The sequence below is a fragment of the Pimephales promelas genome, chromosome 11 (assembly GCF_988280905.1).
Source record: "Pimephales promelas chromosome 11, fPimPro1.hap1.1, whole genome shotgun sequence".
NCBI classification, from domain to species: Eukaryota; Metazoa; Chordata; class Actinopteri; order Cypriniformes; family Leuciscidae; genus Pimephales; species Pimephales promelas.
The window spans coordinates 5,079,879-5,098,694 of record NC_142779.1 but is presented as its reverse complement, the minus strand read 5'-3'; the positions used below and the strand labels follow the sequence as shown (position 1 = coordinate 5,098,694).

The 18,816-nt window shown below is 38.8% G+C and overlaps 1 long non-coding RNA gene across 1 annotated transcript in view; it reads left to right on the top strand.

Annotated features, from left to right (window-relative positions):
• Positions 1 to 18,816, top strand: part of LOC148977122 (uncharacterized) — a 52,099-nt gene that overhangs the window by 24,036 nt on the left and 9,247 nt on the right. The window contains exon 2 of the long non-coding RNA XR_016145637.1: positions 17,068 to 17,167. This is a non-coding gene — a long non-coding RNA (uncharacterized LOC148977122). The remainder of the gene's footprint in view (positions 1 to 17,067; positions 17,168 to 18,816) is intronic.

Sequence of the window (18,816 nt, the reverse complement as noted above, 5' to 3'; positions counted from 1 at the left end):
GACCGGACATGTAAATGAGGGGGCCTAGGCCCACCCAGGAATGACGCGGACGTTAATGGCGTAGACATATACGCATACACGCGGATACACGCCAATAGCTCAAAATGCGTAGAGATAACACGCCACCTGACTCGAAAGTGGCGTATATGTTTACTCAAAAGTCATGATGTCATGTTGGGATGTCATTAGTCAAAAGTCACATTTTGTTCACCAGCAACATCAGAACTGAATCTATTCTATTCCTTGTGACGGACAGAAAAGGGAACAATAAGGCATAAGCCAGCAGCCATATCCCCCATATAACCAAGACTGGTTGCCCACTCAAGGGTTGAGCCTGGTTAGGATGGGAGACTTCCTGGGAAAACCAGGTTGCTGCTGGAAGAGGTGTTAGTGAGGCCAGCAGGGGGCGCTCACCCTGTGATCTGTGTGAGTCCTAACGCCCCTTTAGAGTGAGGGGGATACTATACCGTCAAAGAGCACCGTCCTTCGGATGAGACATTAAACCAAGGTCCTGACTCTCTGTGGTCATTAAAAATCCCAGGATGACTTTCTAAAGAGTAGAGTGAGCCCAGTGGCCTCTGTCCATCATGGCCTCCTAATCATCCCCATATATATATATACTCATTGGCTACATCACTCTGTCTCCTCTCCACCAGTAAGCTGGTGTATGGTGGGCGTTCTGACGCAATATGGCTGCCGTCGCATCATCCTGGTGGATGCACATTGGTGGTGGTTGAGGAAATTCCCCCTTCTATATAAAGCGCAGTGCAGAGGAAAGCACAATATGAATGTAATGAATTAATATTATTATTATCAAAAAAATATTTTAAGTTATTGCGCTTGGTACTTCCCATCATGCAATGCTGTGGCAAATATGGCAGCAGTGGTATGTTTCCTGCGGTTTCACAGCTTTCTCCTCTCCCAGACTTCTCTTTCAGAGTGTCGGTCGTGCCAGCGGGCCTACAGATGCATGCTGGGATCAGATGGAGCTGTTGGTTCTGCTTCGGCTGGTGTGTGTGCTGTAAGCTGGGATAATGCGTTTGCAGATAGATGCTCTATTCTCTCTGGTACTCGTGCTGAGGCACATTTGGAGGGATAAAAAGGACAGGCAGCAAAGACAGACATGACTAATGTAGTGTGTTGATGCTTGAATGAAAGGTTTCTGAAAAGCATGCTCTATAGGTTGTCTAGAAAGGTTTCTGAAAAACATGCTCTATGGGTTGTCTAGAGAATATGTTTGTTTTTATTCATCTGTGTTTTGCATTTTTCTCATTCTGTCTGTGCTTTAATTATGGTCTGTGAAAAGTCAGGTGTTGTTTTGCTCCTCGTGTTAGCTTTAATGAGCTGTTTGATACTGCATTTCTGTCTTACTGTGGATATGAGTGTGGATGTAGAAGTGCTATCTTATCTAATGACAGACTAGACAGGTTTACAGTTTTTAAAGGAGCCATTTCATGAGGAATTGATTTTTGCTTGATCTGTTGAAATAAAAGTTTGGTTTTCATTATATAAGGAAAGTTACATTATTACAATTATATCAGAGTACTTTTTGGTACATTTTTGTTAGTACTAAGAATTGGCACATATATACACTCTTTAAAATAAAGGGGGTTTTCGCAGCAGTGAAAGAACAATTTTGGGTTTCTTAGTGTGAAGAACTTTTTGATAATTTAAATAAGTTTTTACACTATAAAGAAGCTTTTGTGGCATTGAAAAATTCTATGGATGTTAAAGGTTCTTCATGGAACTAGAGATGCCAATAAATAATTTGTATTTTTAAGAACTTTTTAAGTATATATGCTCAGGATTTTTCTTAAAGCCACAGGAATATACACATACACACACTTATTCGTTATCTTTGTAGGGACTCTCCATAGCCGTAATGTGTTTTATATTGTACAAACTGTATCAGCCGTGTGTCCACCAAGGCGTTTTTAGTAGGGCTGGGTATTGTTAGGTATTTCACAATTCGATTCGATTTCAATTCTTGAGGCTTCGATTCGATTCGATTCGATTTCGATTCGATTCAATATTGACTTATTAGCTTCGATATCGATTCAATAATAAGTAAATACACAAGTAATTAAGTGCCTGAGTATATTTTTAAGTAAGGTGCGCAGTTTTACCAATGTTAAAGAACAAATTGACCCCAGCATGTTTGTTTCCTGTCATGGTTTATTCAGCAGAATACAAATTTACAATATTGTATGTGTTGAATTCAAACAGAACTGTGACGAGCACTGTACAGTGCTTTAACAACACCTCTAAAGTGCAAGTAACTAAGTAGTAGAAAGTATATTTCTTTCTTCCTATACATTCAAGTTATAAAAGAAATGTAAACAGAAGCACAAAATGTGCATACTCAAAAAAGTGCAATATTATATTCTAATTATAATTTTGTAAACAATAACACTTAATAGCTGATTACACAGGCCAATTCTAAGGGGGAAAAAATACTAACCTTTTTCCCTCTCAGAAGTTTATATCTCATAGACTTTATATCATGCATTTCTGACTTTATATCATGCATTTCTGACTTTATATCACGCAATTCTGACTTTATATCATGCATTTCTGACTTTACATCACGCAATTCTGACTTTATATCACACATTTCTGACTTTATATCATGCATTTCTGACTTTATAACACCCAATTGCGACTTTATATCACGCAATTGTGACTTTATATCTCGCAATTCTGACTTTATAACACCCAATTGCGACTTTATATCACGCAATTGTGACTTTATATCTCGCATTTCTGACTTTATAACACCCAATTGCGACTTTATATCACGCAATTGTGACTTTATATCTCGCAATTCTGACTTTATATCTTGCAATTCTGAGAAATAAAGTCAGAATTGCGAGAGGTAAACTCCCAATTGTGAGGGGAAAAAAAGTCAGAATTGTGAGATAAAAAGTCGCAATTACCTTTTTTATTTTCCATTCTGTGGCGGAAACAAGCTTCCATAGTTCCCGGCTTACAGTGGAATCCAAAATGAGCCCAAACGTCGGCTTTTAATGTTGGCGGTGCAGGCTTGAATCAGGCTTGAACGGAGTGCAGCTGCTCTCCGTCATCGCGCTGTTTTGCTAAGGGCTAAAGCGCGACTTGTACAACGCTGAACGCTCTCACTAGAGTGTAGCCCACAGCGCCGCCACTGGCCTGGATGGCTGAATCGATTCATAGGATTTGATGAATCGATATTGAATTGAGAAGTAAAAAATTGCAATGCATTGATGAATCGATATTTTTACCCAGCCCTAGTTTTTAGCCAGCTGAAAATGCTTGACGCTCCGCTGAAGACACTGTACTTTGGGCGCTTGAGAGCGCTTTGGCAGCGCAGCGTTTTTTTTCCGTTGAGACGTTTTGTTGCTATGATACAGAATATCCGCAGCACAGTTTACTTGTAACTGATTCCGCAGATAACATTTGTTTCATTCTGTACTAAAAATTTATTTTTCATCCATTTTGTTCGGTTAGCTCTGTTGGTTGATGTCGTTGAGAAAGAATGTTGTGACAGTTGGTTATTGTGGTTTAGTCCCGCCCCTCCTCCACTGTGATTGGATGGCTGGGTAAAAAGTGACAGTGATGAGCGCTGCGTTTTCTCCAAAGTTGAACATTTTTCAACTCTCGGCGACCAGAAAAAACGCTCAGCGCCTCGTTACGCTCATTGCGTTTAAAAAAAGCGGCGCTCCCATTGAAAACAATTGAATACATACGCCAGGCGACAGGCGCGTGGAAAACCGATTTGGTGGACACACGGCCTATAAATAACACTACCCAACCTACCCATCAGAGAAAACTTCCTTCATTTAGACTTTTTGATTTGATTCATAAGCTGTTTTCCTCATGGCACAGGGATTCATTCATTAAAAATGGTCACGAAAATCCAACTGGTTTAGTACAAAATCTTTCAAGTGAACCTCAAACAAAAGTATTAAAAAGTGCAAAGACTTGATTTTGTTTTTGGGCTCTACTAGAATACGCATTCATGCTTGAATGTTAAAAAACCCATTATTTTTTTTACATTGTTGCTGCACCTCTTTTCCCAGTCTGTCAGTAACGCTCTGTTTAGTTCCTGTCTCTATGAACCCTCTCTTCCAAAAAGCACAATGCAAGCACAACCATACGGTACGTGTTGATTGCTTCAACATAATAAGTTGCATATGGTGATGTTTGGTCTGTCATGGATGGCTGAAGGGCTAAAATAGACAACCAGGTAGTAACACAGACAAATGCTTTTCTTATGAGAATCCCTGAGCGCTGATCCGTGTGGCCTACCTCGCTGTTCTCATTAAACAAGGTCACTGCTTTCAACCTCTCTCTATGATTTTGACCTTCAGAGCTCTGACCCGACAGCTTCCCACCCACCCAATTACACCGACCCCGGCAGCTGCCGCACAGCGCATTCATACACAAACATGCATTTCAATTAGCAGCCTTATCCACCGCTAACCATGCCAAAATCTCAGTTCACTTCAGCTATAGACAACGCTAGTAACAAAACATCTGAAATATTCAGGATTCCTACACTCTAAAAAAGTTATTTGTAATGGAATTAAAGATTCCTATTTCAAATCAGCAAATTTGAACGATTTCCAATGATTTATGTGGATTAATGGCTGCTGGAAATTCAGCTTTTCCATCACATAAATAAATTACATTTTAAATGATATTTGACTGTATTATTGTTTCCACTATCTGTAATTCGATCAAATAAATCCAGCCGAATACGAGACTTGTCTAAAAATGTCATATCGACTGCAAACTTCTTAACGCTTGTGTATATGAATGCGGATGGCAACTTGGAAGAATTTGATGAGAAATGTTTGATTTCAAAATGAAACTTTCAGACTATGGTCTCCTGTTTGAGATATTATTGAGATGCCTTCTAAACTCTAGAGAGACGAGATTATTAGTGTTATTTTTTTCAGGAGAAATATCTGATGACAAGACAGGCAAGTAAAAGTCTACAATTGATCTCATTTAAACTTAGGAGATACAACTAATACAGTATATAATAAAGATCTCGTTTTTTTTTCCTGTTATATTCTCTCACATCATACTGTGTTGAACTATTAGTTAAAAAATAATTCCACAATCCTGGGTGGATCAATTATCTAAAACTCAAGTCATTAAGAGGTTATTAACAAAGTTGTTCCTGGACAAACCTTTGGGAAAACGCAGAGGTCTTATTGGTTGCAAAAATTATTATTGCAGTGCTGCTGTGACAGCAATCAGCTACTACTCAATTTAATCTTACTTAGAAATAATAATAATAAGATTAAATATATATATATATATATATATATATATATATATATATAATTTGGCTGTTAAAGGGTTAATAACTTGTCTTCGTTCTTGGGTTTATTTAATCCTTCTTATTCATTAGGTGAACTAATTAAACATATTTAATTTGTTATTTGCAATATCAATTTGTTGGACTCTAATTGAATACATATTTATTTTACCTATCTCTGCCTTTTATTGTTCTTATTTGTCATGCCATGCATGTGAAGCGCTCTGTATGCCGTTGTTTGCTGAATAAATAAAGTGTGAGTGAAATTAGATTTCAGAGGTGTGTGGGTGTTGAGGATGAACAGACAGTTGAAAGAGAAAAGTAAACTCAATCAGTTCTTCACTGGCTCGCAAAGACACACACACACACACACACACACGCACACTTTTGTTGCTCCCAAACCAACAAAGCCAGTGAAGCAGGTAGACCAATAGAAAGTCTAGCTTCATCTCAATCTCTCTCTTTCTTGCCCTCTGTCAACTGTATTTTAAAAGCAGCAGAGAAGTATAAGGTCCCCAATGAACTAAAGTGTCAATAATAAAAAACCTGCCAATGAGATTACATGGATTTTGAACAGATAAGACCATCATCCCCTCAGCCAAAACAACCAACATTTTCTCACACGGTACATTTTACAAGATAAGACGCGCGAAACAAAATTGAAACATTCGGAAAAGGAAGGGAGCTCTAAGGCCTTGTATACACCTGGTATTAAGATGCGTTTTGGTCGATTGGATCACAAGTAGATGGAGGAGACGCTTTCCTGTTTACACCTGGTGTTTTAATCCGTCTCTTTTGTCCACTTTCAACCATGTCTGTCCTGATTTATTTGAGGGGAGAGTCTATTGGCGCTTTTTCACTGCTGGTACGATACGGTTCGGTACGGCTCAGGGGTGCGTTTACCGAAAGCATCGTTAGCCAACTATGGTCGCAAGTTCCGTCGTCATCAGTATAGTTCAACGAGTCGGTGTTTCCTGAAACCATCATTCCAACGAACATTCGGAAACAGCATCGCAAAGTTGTGTGGTTTGAACGACAGCTCTCGACCTGTGGTTAGAGGCATCGTTTCTATATTGCATGACATTTGGAGGTAATAAATCCTTATCTTGAGCAAAATAAGCAAGTTGACATTCTGTACAATCTGTGCCTTTTATTTAGAATACATACAAATGTAATTTACGTCTTTTCGTTTTTCAAAAGATTTGAAGTAACGTGTTTGAAGAGTGCGCATGTGCGAACGTGCTCTACTATGGAAGAACGAGCCAAATATTGAGTCTGGTAATAAAGCAAAACAACTGAGAACAATTAGAAATAGTCCTCAGATGACATGTCTGTAATTTATATAAAACAAATCTAGCGTTAATTGAATCTCAAACAGTTTCATTAAAAGTAGTTAATCCTCCACCACGTGCGAAACCAACGTAGTTGAAAGATACTTTGCGACAGAGGGTTTCGGGAAACAGTCATGACTAGCTAGTTGATTTTTCCAACGATACATCGTACTATGGTAGTGAAACAGTGAACTACGTCGTTGTAACGGGAAACGCACCCCAGATCGGTTCGGCTCAGCGCGGTTTGGCTCGTTTTGTACGGCACGCTATAAGCGGTAAATGTTTGGCTTTTTTCAGATCTTTTGGTCTAATGGATTTGTAGGAGACAGTGGAAAAACACGTGGAGAGGAGCTGCTTTTGTTGACGGCCGCAATGACCTGTCACGGTGGCTGTAATGAAGCACACAAGGAAGAAAGAGACTAAATAACAAGCAAGGAAATTTATAGGAACTCGGGCAGGCCAAAGTGGAACAGAACACGGTGAAACTAATCAAACCAAACATACATATACAATACCATTTCCCCCCTCATAATGTTTATGGTTTAAATAAATTTATCTAGTTTCTGGATTTAAAGGAGTAGTTCACTTTTAAAAAAAAAAATGTTTGCTGATAATTTACTCACCCCCATGTCATCCAAGATGTCCATTTCTTTCTTTCTTCAGTCGAAAAGAAATTAAGGTTTTTGATCAGGATTTTCTCCATATAATGGACTTTCTTGGGAACCAAACAGTTTCAGTGCAGCTTCAAAGGGCTTTAAACGACACCAGACGATGAATAAGGGTCTTATCTAGGACCCTTCAAGTCATTAGACCTTAATTTCTTTTCGACTGACGAAAGAAAGACATTGATATCTTGGATGACATGGGGGTGAGCAAATTATCAGCAAAAGGTTTTTTTTTTTTTTAAAGTGAAGTACTCCTTTAATAGAAAGTGTTGTTTGTGTGTAATTTGCATCAAGTCATGACAGTTATTTTAGTAGTTCATTCCAGTATTTTAAATAGATTAGTTTGTAGACAGTGCATGTAGACAACATTTTTCTGCAGTTTTCAGCAGGTATATTACATGTGCAGACTGAAACTGAAATATCAATACTGTAAAAGCATAATGGTCTATAACATATTCTTATACCTTAACAAATAGGCCTTCATTTTTAAGCAGAATCCAATTGTGCTTCCTTTATTTTGGTTTTGTGGATGAATTATGACCTTGATACACACATCTCCTCCTCATCATTTACAATCTGATCTGAACACAAACTTACCATATGAATCCACTCAGACAACACACTCAGTGTCAGAATCGTACAGGGATCGAATGTCACCAATGCAGACACGTTTCTGAAAAGAGAGACGGAGAGAAAGAATTGTCCCATTGGGATGGTGTGTGGTGCAGCTGTCTGTGAAAAAGAGGAAGAAAAGAGAGAAAAGAAAGGTCAAAGCTATAGAAAGCGCGAGAGAAAGAGAACGATAAGACTAATGGACAGACTGCCACCACATCACGCCAGTCATATTGAAATACATTTTGCAAATATAGATGTCTCATATTGCCAGATGTATTTGAATTGAAGCTAAATGGTTTACAAACAGTAAATAACAAAACCCTGGCAGATAAAAGGGTTGTTCATTAAAAAATTAATATTCTGTTTCTGTTAATGTAACAGCACTTCTGCTATAGCTCTCAGATGTCATACTTTGGCATATTTAAATCTGGAGCAACACATTGTGTTCAAAAGCAGCTAAAATAAATTAAAAGGAATACAGCAAAGACGTTATATGCAATGACCAAAATGTCCACCAACTTTCAACTAAGTATTGATGTATATGTGACAAACATCATCTCAAGAGTTCTGGATGGATGTGAACTTACAGTGACGGCTTCCTAGCCTAGTATTTATCACCCCAGCTCAGCTTTTACACACATGTAAAGTTTAATAAATGTACTGCAGCCTTACAGTCATCACTGACACACACCTCAGATGGACGATTCCTTCAGGGCATAAAATATCAGATATACCCGTCACATACCGTATCAAATCGATAACCCAATGAGACACCAGATACCGCTGCTCCCCAAAATATCTTATGAGTCAAGTCTGGAAAACTTTAACGACACACACACACACACACACAGGCAGAATTATGATTGGCCAGCATGAATCATCTTTTCGACATGGCTCAAAGCTCTGGCTGTAAAATCCAGTGCTAAAAGTCACCTACATGTCTTCTCTTATATATCCTTTCCTTTCCCATCTCCCCCTTTTGCTTGCTACTGTTCTTTGTAACTTTTTCTCTTTTGTCTTATACAGACACATGACCTCTGCATTCCTTCAGCCTTGAAACAGATAAAGACACTCAGATGCCCAGAATAGACACCCTGCCTCTCATTCAGAGCTATTCTTGCTGTGCCAATGCAGAGACGATCCTGACAGCTTTGGAGGAGAGAGAGAGAGAAAGAGAGAGAGAGAGAGAGAGAGAGAGAGAGAGAGAGAGAGAGAGAGAGAGAGAGAAAGAGAGAGAGGGGGGGGATGGGGGGGGGGTGGAGGCTTGCCCTACCAATTAAACTGTTCTCGAGACAGCCCGTGCTGCGTCAGAAATAGTGAAAATCAAAAAAAGGATTTATTCTGCTATGAAGTGGATTCCCAGAGGAAGATTTTACAGCCTAAAGGTTGCTCTCTCAGGAGACTCCGTTATATTTCATTTAAGTATTGACTGAGGGTCAGATCATGGACCCAGGAGGCCTCAGAGCATATATACTGTATATATATATATATATATATACTGTATATGTGCTGTTATATATAACATATATATGAATACATGATATTCAATCAATAAATAAACAGATCACTTTACAATACATAGTTATAAGGCCACAATATGTGCGATGTATCTTGATACTTGGTTTTGGCTGGAATCTCTTAGACAGCAACACAAAACTTAGTTTAAATGTTCTGGTTAGACAGTGAAATCATTTTGGTGGTTGAAAGTTGTTGGATCTCTGCAGAACCGATTCATACCACGGACAATGTTTCGTACTGAATTCATTTTTCACGTAATGTAAGGATAATTAGTCAAAATTGGTAAAACATATTTTTCACTTTAATATAATGGTCCAGATTACTAGTAGTTCCTGTGGAGTGACTTGAGCCCCTTTCACACAGAGATTCCAGAAAATGCACGGATAATGTGACCCAGCATTTGTCCCAGAATTGTTTGATTTCGGTTCATTCATACTACCAGTGATTTGCCGGGTACTGTGAGTGCGTTCACATACAACCCGTAAAAATCCCGGGAAGACACCCCTGCTGAAAAATCCAGCTAAAACCAGCCTAGGCTGGTTGGCTGGTCTTAGCTGGTTTAAGCTGGAAGTAGCTGGTTTTAGTTGGTCACCCAGCCTGGCTTAGCTGGTCAAGCTGGTCTCCCAGCCTGACCAGCTAAGACCAGCCTGACCAGCTAAAATCAACTTGACCAGCTAAGACCAGCCTGACCAGCTGAAAAAGTGTTCAAAACCCCTCTAAAACCAGCCTGATAAACCAACTATAACCAGGCTGGGAGACCAGCCAAAACCAGCCAACCAGCCTTGGCTGGTTTTAGCTGGATTTTTCAGCATGACGTCAGGATGAGACGTATAACAGACGCGTCGAAAACATGTAAACGTGCATACCGTACACGCACTGGTGAACGATCTCAGCTTCAGTACGGATAGTGAGGAGCTCCTGGTCTCTGCTTCGCTCCAGTTTGCAGGTATTTGTTCGTCCTTTCTTTGTTGATGACGAACGCAAACTTTCTTCTAGAGCAACGCGATGGCATTTGTTCACACAGCGCGCGTTCCGGGACTGATTCCAGCAATGTTACTAGGTCCCCAACCCGGGATCAATCCCAGAAGAATCAATCCCAGGTCGTGTTTGCGTTCACACAGAAGGCGTTCTGGCAATTTCCCGGGATTTACTCGCTGTGTGAAAGGGGCTTAGGTAACACTTGAGTAATTAGTGATGCATTTTATAACTATATCAGAGAAAAAAAGATGATTATGTCTCAGACACACAATAATGTAGTGATTAGCAATTAAGGAACTATCTCAGTCCTAAATCCTTAGTATTTTTGACTAGCTAGCTCAAAAGTTGTCAAATTCAGTTGTTTGTGATCTGGGCCACACCAGTTGTGCTGTATTGCTTTGATTCACCAAAAAAGAAAGAAATCACATTAAATTCACACTGCAAGCTCACACATTGGTGTATATTGTGCATCTTTTGCCATAGTGTAGATTTAAGCGGTGCAAAAAAACTAAATTCTAAGGGAGTGGCAAACCACATGCGTTTACCTTCGCTGGTCCCTGGAAAGAAAGTTCATATTTGAATCTTGAAGGGATTGAGATTGCAGATGGATTAATAGATTGAACAGTTTCAGAAACATTGTTCTGTTAAACTCATAATGGGGCTTTTTCAGAGGAGAATAATCAGTAGAACCAACAGTTTCGCTAAATTTTAGTAGAAAAAAGAAAGAAAGGAAAATATGAATGGCATCTAATTTGTGACTGCTCTTTACTACAGGTTATCTCTTTCTACTCTGTATGAAGTAGGTCTGGACTATCCCATGATTCCTGTGAGGATAAATGATCTAAAACCGAGCTAATTAAATGGTGATGAGCAGACCTGACCTTACAATCGATTGGGAAAATGCAGACATCTCATTGGCCCCATTCATTATATCTCAGTGCTGTATGTGACAGCAATCAACAAATGACAAATGATCCTTATTGTTTTTTTTTCTAAAATGCAGGGAAGAATAGGTGGCTCTAGAGAACGAGAGCTTCCAAATCCCCTTCCCGCTCTCCTTCTCCGCTGCTTCCGTAATTACTTCTGAGCTGCGGTGAACTTGGCCATGGAGACGTATAACTCTCCCTTCAAATGTCAGCAGCTCATTGCAGCTGCTCTAATTGGGCTGGTGTAAACGCAGGGGTGGCTTTTTTCTCCCCCTTCATCGATTTCTTCTCCTCTCCTCACCTTTGTCATTTCACACTGTCTGTGTGTGACAACCAGTGCCAATCTCTCAAGTGTCTAAAAGCTGTTGAGCTCCTCAGGCCTGCGACTGATGTGGAATCAGCTGTGTGGTGCTGGTGCTGTCAGGATGGGTTTGCTGGCAGTATTGGTCTGATGAACGCTGAGAAGCACTTCTCTCGGGATGATTGAATTGGGATGGATCGCTTTCATACCAATTGCAAAATGTGGAGTTGATGCGCACTGCTGTGCCCAAGGTGTGAAATCGTTATATTTTTATAAATGATTGCAGATTATCAGCTCAGTAGTCAGTCTATTCAAATATGGTGTTTTAAAATGAGGAGGCCAAAGTACAATTCTATTTTTTCTATTTTTACATTAACTATGCAATGTCAAATTTATTAAAACCAAATACATTTAATAACGTAGGCTATACAATGCATTTATCCAAAATAATAACTAAAGGCAGTAACACTTATACATTAGGCTATATGTTATATGTCAACTAATGTTCAGCGTTTCTTTTTAATAGTCAACTTATTTTCAGCACTCATCAGGGTTGTACTGGTCACAGACACAGGACACAGAATTTCTGTGTTTTCTCTGTTTTATTTACACTAGGGGGCGCTATTAGACATCTTCTGAAAGAGTACTGAATCTCCTGATCAAAACACAGGTGAAGAAGAAGCAGAAACAAGCCATGGCGGTGTCCGTAATCTCCCACTACTCAATAATGGACTATATAGTGAGCTCGCCATTTTGTAGTGCTGTCCGAATGTATAGTGATGATTATTATACCCTATATAGTCCACTCAATGTATCCCAGAATGCATTTTGAAAAGTAGTGTACAACCGACGGTCACTAACCCAAGCCCTACATACCATCATGCATTGCGCTGATCGTAAAAAAGATGGACGAGCGACAGCAATGACGTAATCAACGGTGCCGAGAGACGATCGAGTAGTGTCCAAAAGTGGTGTTTCTATTATGCTGGTGAGCTCACTATATAGTGCTCTACTCCCTACCCCCTACATAGGGGGTAGGGAGTAGTCGTGTGAGTGGAGATTTCGGACACAGCCCATGTCATATGTAGGCTAATCAGTTGCATATGTAAAATAACGCGATCACCAATAAACTAACATTTAAATCAAAACTGCCAAAAGTGTTGATCAAAAATGCTGGCAGTGGCTGGCAACTTAAAAAAGAACAAAAGAAACTAGTTAAGTCATCTAGGTTTTGAAAACATTCTGTAAATGTGATGGAAGGGCCTAAATAGGACCATACGTACATTAGGAACGTAGAAATAAAACATTCTTGGTCCCCTAAAAATCCTGCAAACATTATGGGAATAGAGAACTAGAGGGAAAGTCCTAGCTATGAACCCTTAACATTCCCAGAATGTCCTAAATGTTCCCTGAAAGTCCTGCCAAACAGTGTCCCCCAACCCTTAATAGTACTCCACATCGTGACCGTCTTGGAACGTGACCAGGAGAACGATCCTTGGAATATAACATTTCAAGCGGGGCAGTCATCATGTTTTGATGTGACAAAGCGTAGCGGCTGAGTTGTGAACTTACTTTTAACTTAAGTCTTCTCATTAATGCCATCATTGTCTTCATTCAGGCTGATTCGAAAACTCGCACGAACCAAGGGGAGGAATTTATCACTGTTTATCACTGTGTCACTGTTGGACAGTGTTACTTTATAAAAACGAGTGACTTTTACACTTTTTAATGTCACATTTTGAAATATTTGTGTAGATTTATTTTTTTCATTCAGTTTTTTTATTTTATTTTATTTTTTATTTTAGGAGACAGACGAAACGCCCTCTCCTCAGAGGAAACGCCCCTGAAAAAATGATTAGCCTTTAGTTTTGACATTTTCTACTCAAATCCTCCAGAAGAGCTCCTTCACCCCGGTGAAATGATCTGAACTTCCTCTAATGACCACCAGAGAGCAGACTAACACAGCTCACACCATCGACACACTGGCTTAATAGTTTACATTAGCCTAAGTGAAGTCTGGGAATTACACCACAAAGACAAAAACAAAAGAAAAATGACCTGGATGTCATTTGTTTTAGTCATGGGTGCAGGTCGGTCTGATAAAGTCCCTGATCTCACAGGAGAACTCAGCAGATTAGAGAGCTTTTGAGGAGAGCCAGAAATAATTTACCGAGAATTCCAGCTCTGGACTCAAAGCATTTTTTACAGACTCAAGGTTCAGTGCTTTATTGATGTTGTATTTATTTTTAATAAAATGTTCATAAGGAGCTCATTCTCTGGTGTCCAAAGCAAAAGCAAAATGTTCTATCATTCAAAAATAAGACGAATCTCTGGCTGAAAAGAGTCTGTGTCTGTCTGTGACTACATCGCGGTAATTCATAACGCTCTCATATCATAATCGTACAGCCAGGTTTGCTGGTTTACATTTCTGAGACTGAACTTCTATTTGAACATGACTAGTGATTTGTAGCCCATGATTTAGTCTGTTTGATGTTTGTATCAGTGTTTGGGTGAGTTCGTATCTTTCAAGGCATATGGTCATATTATAAACACTCATAATAATTTCAGTCTTGGGTCTAGATAAATGGTACATTTCCTGGGCACTGCATAAGTGATGGTCTGCTTAAAATGTTTTTTTCTTGTTCACAAAATGTAGAACATAAATGCAAAACCTATAGTTGCCTATGTATAGGCATCATTTTAAGTTCTTTCAAAAACACTACTTGCAAAAGGTTGGGGTTTAGTAGTAGGTTGTAGCCTACCCACTCATCATTAGTAATTCATTTCTGAACTGCCACGATACGTACAGCACACATTGTAAAAACAAAACATTGCCAGATTCATGTAGCATAAAACTGAACATGATTTCAGCGCTACTCACTGCACATACTATGACATAGGAAAGTTTTGCGAAACGTGCAAGACGCAACGTAATAGTTAGCAGAATGTCGCAGGCAAATTTCTCCAGTGTATCTTTACAGACATGTTAAGACATTCTCATGATGCATTGCGAAACTCTTAATTGAATAATCCATCCAAAACTACAGACAAAGAGCGAAGTGTTATTGGAATAAATGTGTGTTAAGTGTATTGCATCATTCGTTTATCAACACGCTAATGCGAAAACTATTAAAATCATGCTTGTGCTTTGCGTGAAGGTTGTTAGTGTACGTAGCTGTTATGAGTAATGATAACACAGTAACGTATGATACGCAGTTTTCGCGTGAATTTGATATGGAGTTCATTTGCGTGTAATACACACGCACCCCACGCCACTAATTTTACCCAAACGTATAGACGAATCCGGCGAAACTACCGGAAGTAAGCGGGGCGCCATTACTGAGCTGTTGCTGGGTAGCGTTGCGCCATTGCCTTCTATTGTTTTAGTTTCAACTTGCGTCCACTGGAATAAACAGCCCGCGATTTACGACTGTCACTAACGTTACAACGTTATCCCTTGTATAATGTCGAGTGGGTAAACAGTTTCCGTTATAAATTGTTTTAATGGTGGCAGTAAAATTTCGATTTTGAAGAGAAAACATTGTGAATACCCCGGGTCGAGTGCCCCTGTCTGGTGCCGTACGGTTTACAGATTTCCTGGGCGAGTACAAGACGTGGACATTCGGGTATAATAACAATTATTTAATGACATAAGTAAAAAAAAATATAATAAATATGTGATAAAGTGATCAGCAAAATCTCCTCTCTTGCTATTTTTTCTATTCAATTAACATGCTATGGTCATTAAATGGCTTTCCTGAGCTAAATGTAACGTTATGTGACATAATTGTTTTCCTGCTGTTATATTGACCTCTTTCCATGGTTTAAAAACACTAATTGGTCGATATTATGTATACTTTCTAGCTGTAACGTTACCTTACCCTTGCCTGTTGCAATGTGAAAATGAGATAAATAATGGACACAAATGAAAAACATGAATTTGTTTATTTGATTTCATTCATTTATTTATTTATTGTTGCCAAATGGACAGATCTTTTTATAGTTTCCTCGTTAGCAAACGTTAGCCTAGCTAGCTTGCCAAGCTATTTTCATAAATAACGTTATTCTGTAAGATCGTTTGTACCTTCATCTGTGACTGGAGGCCACTGCAGTCACAGATCAAACCAACAAGTCATTCTGCCTGGCTGTAGCTGTCATCGAGGGTGAGTTCGCGTTATCACCGAGGTTTGTTTACATACCGGTGCATATGTCTATATGCCTGTGTAACAGCTCAGTAATGGCGTCGCCACAAGATGGCAGCCTACACAGAACGCTCGTCGGATTCGTCTTATGCATCAGAGAAACGAGGGTGCCGCGATCTTTAAAATTGTCTTTGAACTTCCGGTTTTGCGGTCGCAATGTATATTTCTATGGCATCGCTGTCCAATTAGCTTTTGAAGTGGATTTACTTAATGTGAAGTTAACGGATTATAATGTTTAAAGCAGATGTCTTAATGTCAGTAGGCCAGGAAGTTTTTAAAACGAGACGTTCATTCATAAATAGGCAAGATCACCGTGAAAATGCAGACCGCTGAAAAGGCGCGGGGGTACATAAGGTCTATAATACACACGCACGCACCCCACACCACTACTAAACCTTCTCAATATTTTGACCTATTCCCCAATTCCTCTTAACATCATCATTATTTTTCCTCTTTCATTTACTATGTATGTATGTATGTATGTTTCTTTTTGTTGTTGTTGTTGTTGTTTTTTTTTTGTATTTGTTTTGTTTTTGTTTTTTTCTTGCTTTTGTTTTTGGTATGGTTTTGTCTGTACAAATGCTTGATTGTATATTGACGTTCTTCTTGTTTGTACCAGTTATTGTTATTAATAATAATAAAATAAATAAATAAATAAAAAATACCCTAACCAACCCATGCGTATCCTATGCACGTAAAAACTCATTTTCACGTATAAATGTAAAATGACAGTGCACTAACTGAATAAACTCTTTGGTTTGCTGTTATAGCATGTTGCATATTTTAATGATGTATTTCACTTTTTTTTTAAACTTTTATAACTTTTAACTTTTTTTTTCAAAGAGCTTGTTGCATTCTGAGATTTCGATCTGCAAAGGTTATATGAAGCGCAACCTTAGATTTTGGCCAAAACGAGAACTATTGAGACAACCTTGGGAGCTTGGCTATGATGCCTGAAAATGCTGTTTAGCAAGGCAGCACAGGAGTTTGGAACAAACAGAACTGCTCCAAAAGGAAGATTTGGTTTTGGGACCTTGTTTCGTATTTTTTAAATGTAATTTAAATTTCGACGTCCTTGTAGTGCAAAACTCAACAGCAGGAGTTTTTCATCCTTCTAAAGACCAAAACACATCTGTGTCATTTTTTTTTTACACATTTATTCTAGCGTTTTTGCTTTTTCACACAACAAACAAAACAACGATCCGTGTCATTTTTTTTTACAGAAACACGGCGAGTGGTCTGTTTTCATGGCAACAGTCGAGACCAGGATGAAAAACTCAGAGATGTTCCACTGTGACTTGGTGTGTAGAGAAAAGAAGTGTTGTGAGTATTCATTTACATGCTTTATGGAGGCGAGCTCTGAAAAGAAGGTTTAAAACCCTTTCAGGCATTAAAATAAAAGTGCTGTCACATTAGCAAAATTTGGTGGGCAAAAAAACATCTATTGTATATTGTCAATAATGTAGTGATGCATGATGCACATCCCACACAGAAGACGCTTTCAAACCATACAGCTTTCTGTTGGTCAAACCAGCGAATCAAGGAAAACTTGTTAATCTGCGTGAAATCTTTTATCCTCAATACATTGAAATGCCCAGTCGAGTGGATTCCTATTTAAATAACTAGATTTCGCCCACAAAAAAAAAAAAAAAAAAAAATTGCCGAACAACTGTAAATACGAATATTCGTAAGGGTTTGAATTTATTACGCTTGGTCAAAGCAAATGTCATTTAGTTGTTCTTGCAGATGCCATATAGTTTATGTGTCTTGATGAGTTAAAACATGTTTTGATGATTTATATATATAAAAAAGAGTGAAACTTTCAGTCAATTAGCCTGTTGAATTGAAGCCTATTAGGCCACTTCCAGAACAAAGTTTCTTCAGATGTCTGGTCAGAACTTTTCTACACTGTCTTCGATTTTTTCCAGACTCTTCTGTTGACAATTTACAATTTAAGTGCTTACAGGGCAGAGTGATGCCGTTGTGTAGAAGGGCCTCATTTCTCCATGCACACTGGCTTTATTTGTCTTATTACTGCAATCCCCTAAGTGCGTTTAACAAAAAACGGCCCAAACTCAACAAATTAGGAACAAACTGTTGCAATTTACTTTCTACTTCTTCCTGAAAGGATCTTTCTTTCTCTGAATCAAATTGCCAGAGACAAAATGAACTGATCTTTTTTCTTTGTGAGACATATTATAAACTTCATAAATCATATTTTTTTCTCATTGTAGATCAGTTAAAGCTTATAATTTTGCTATGTTTTATCTATATTCTCACAAGGGAAACATCAATGTTTTTTATGTCAGTCATAGCTTCAGTCACGTTATATACAATATATTAGCACAGATTGAAAGGCAGGTGTTTAAGATCCTATCCCTCTGGATTTATGCTTACATTACTGCAAAAAGCTCTTTCTGTAAATAAATGCATGCTTTTCAATAGATTTTAATGTTTTTGTTTTAATTTTATTTTAATTGCCTCAATTTCAACCAAATCAAAGCTTAAAGGAGCTGTATGCAAGATTGTGGCCAAAACTGGTACTGCAATTACTTTCAAAATAGGGTGTATCCCCGCCATTCACACTTGACTCGAGGTTGCCAGATATGCTGCAGGTTCCAGCAAGAATGTAGGCTGCTAAAAGAAGCTTCCAATGGCAGGTAACGAGTCTTACATAGTGAGTTTTTTTTCTGCTAATTATTTATTTCACACAGCGCACATTCCGGGACTGATTCCAGCAATGTTACTAAGTCCCCAACCCAGCATCGATGCCGGTATCAATCCCGGGTCGTGTTTGCATTCTGGCATTCTGGCAATTTCCCGGGATCAACGCGCTGTGTGAAAGGGGCTCTAGTCTCCTTGGTTACTGATTATGTTCAGCTGTCTATCATTAAGTTTCCCCGTGTATTTATGCTTCCTGTTTTGTTCAGTTCATTGCCGGTTCTTATCTTTCATGTGAGTAGTTGGTGTGA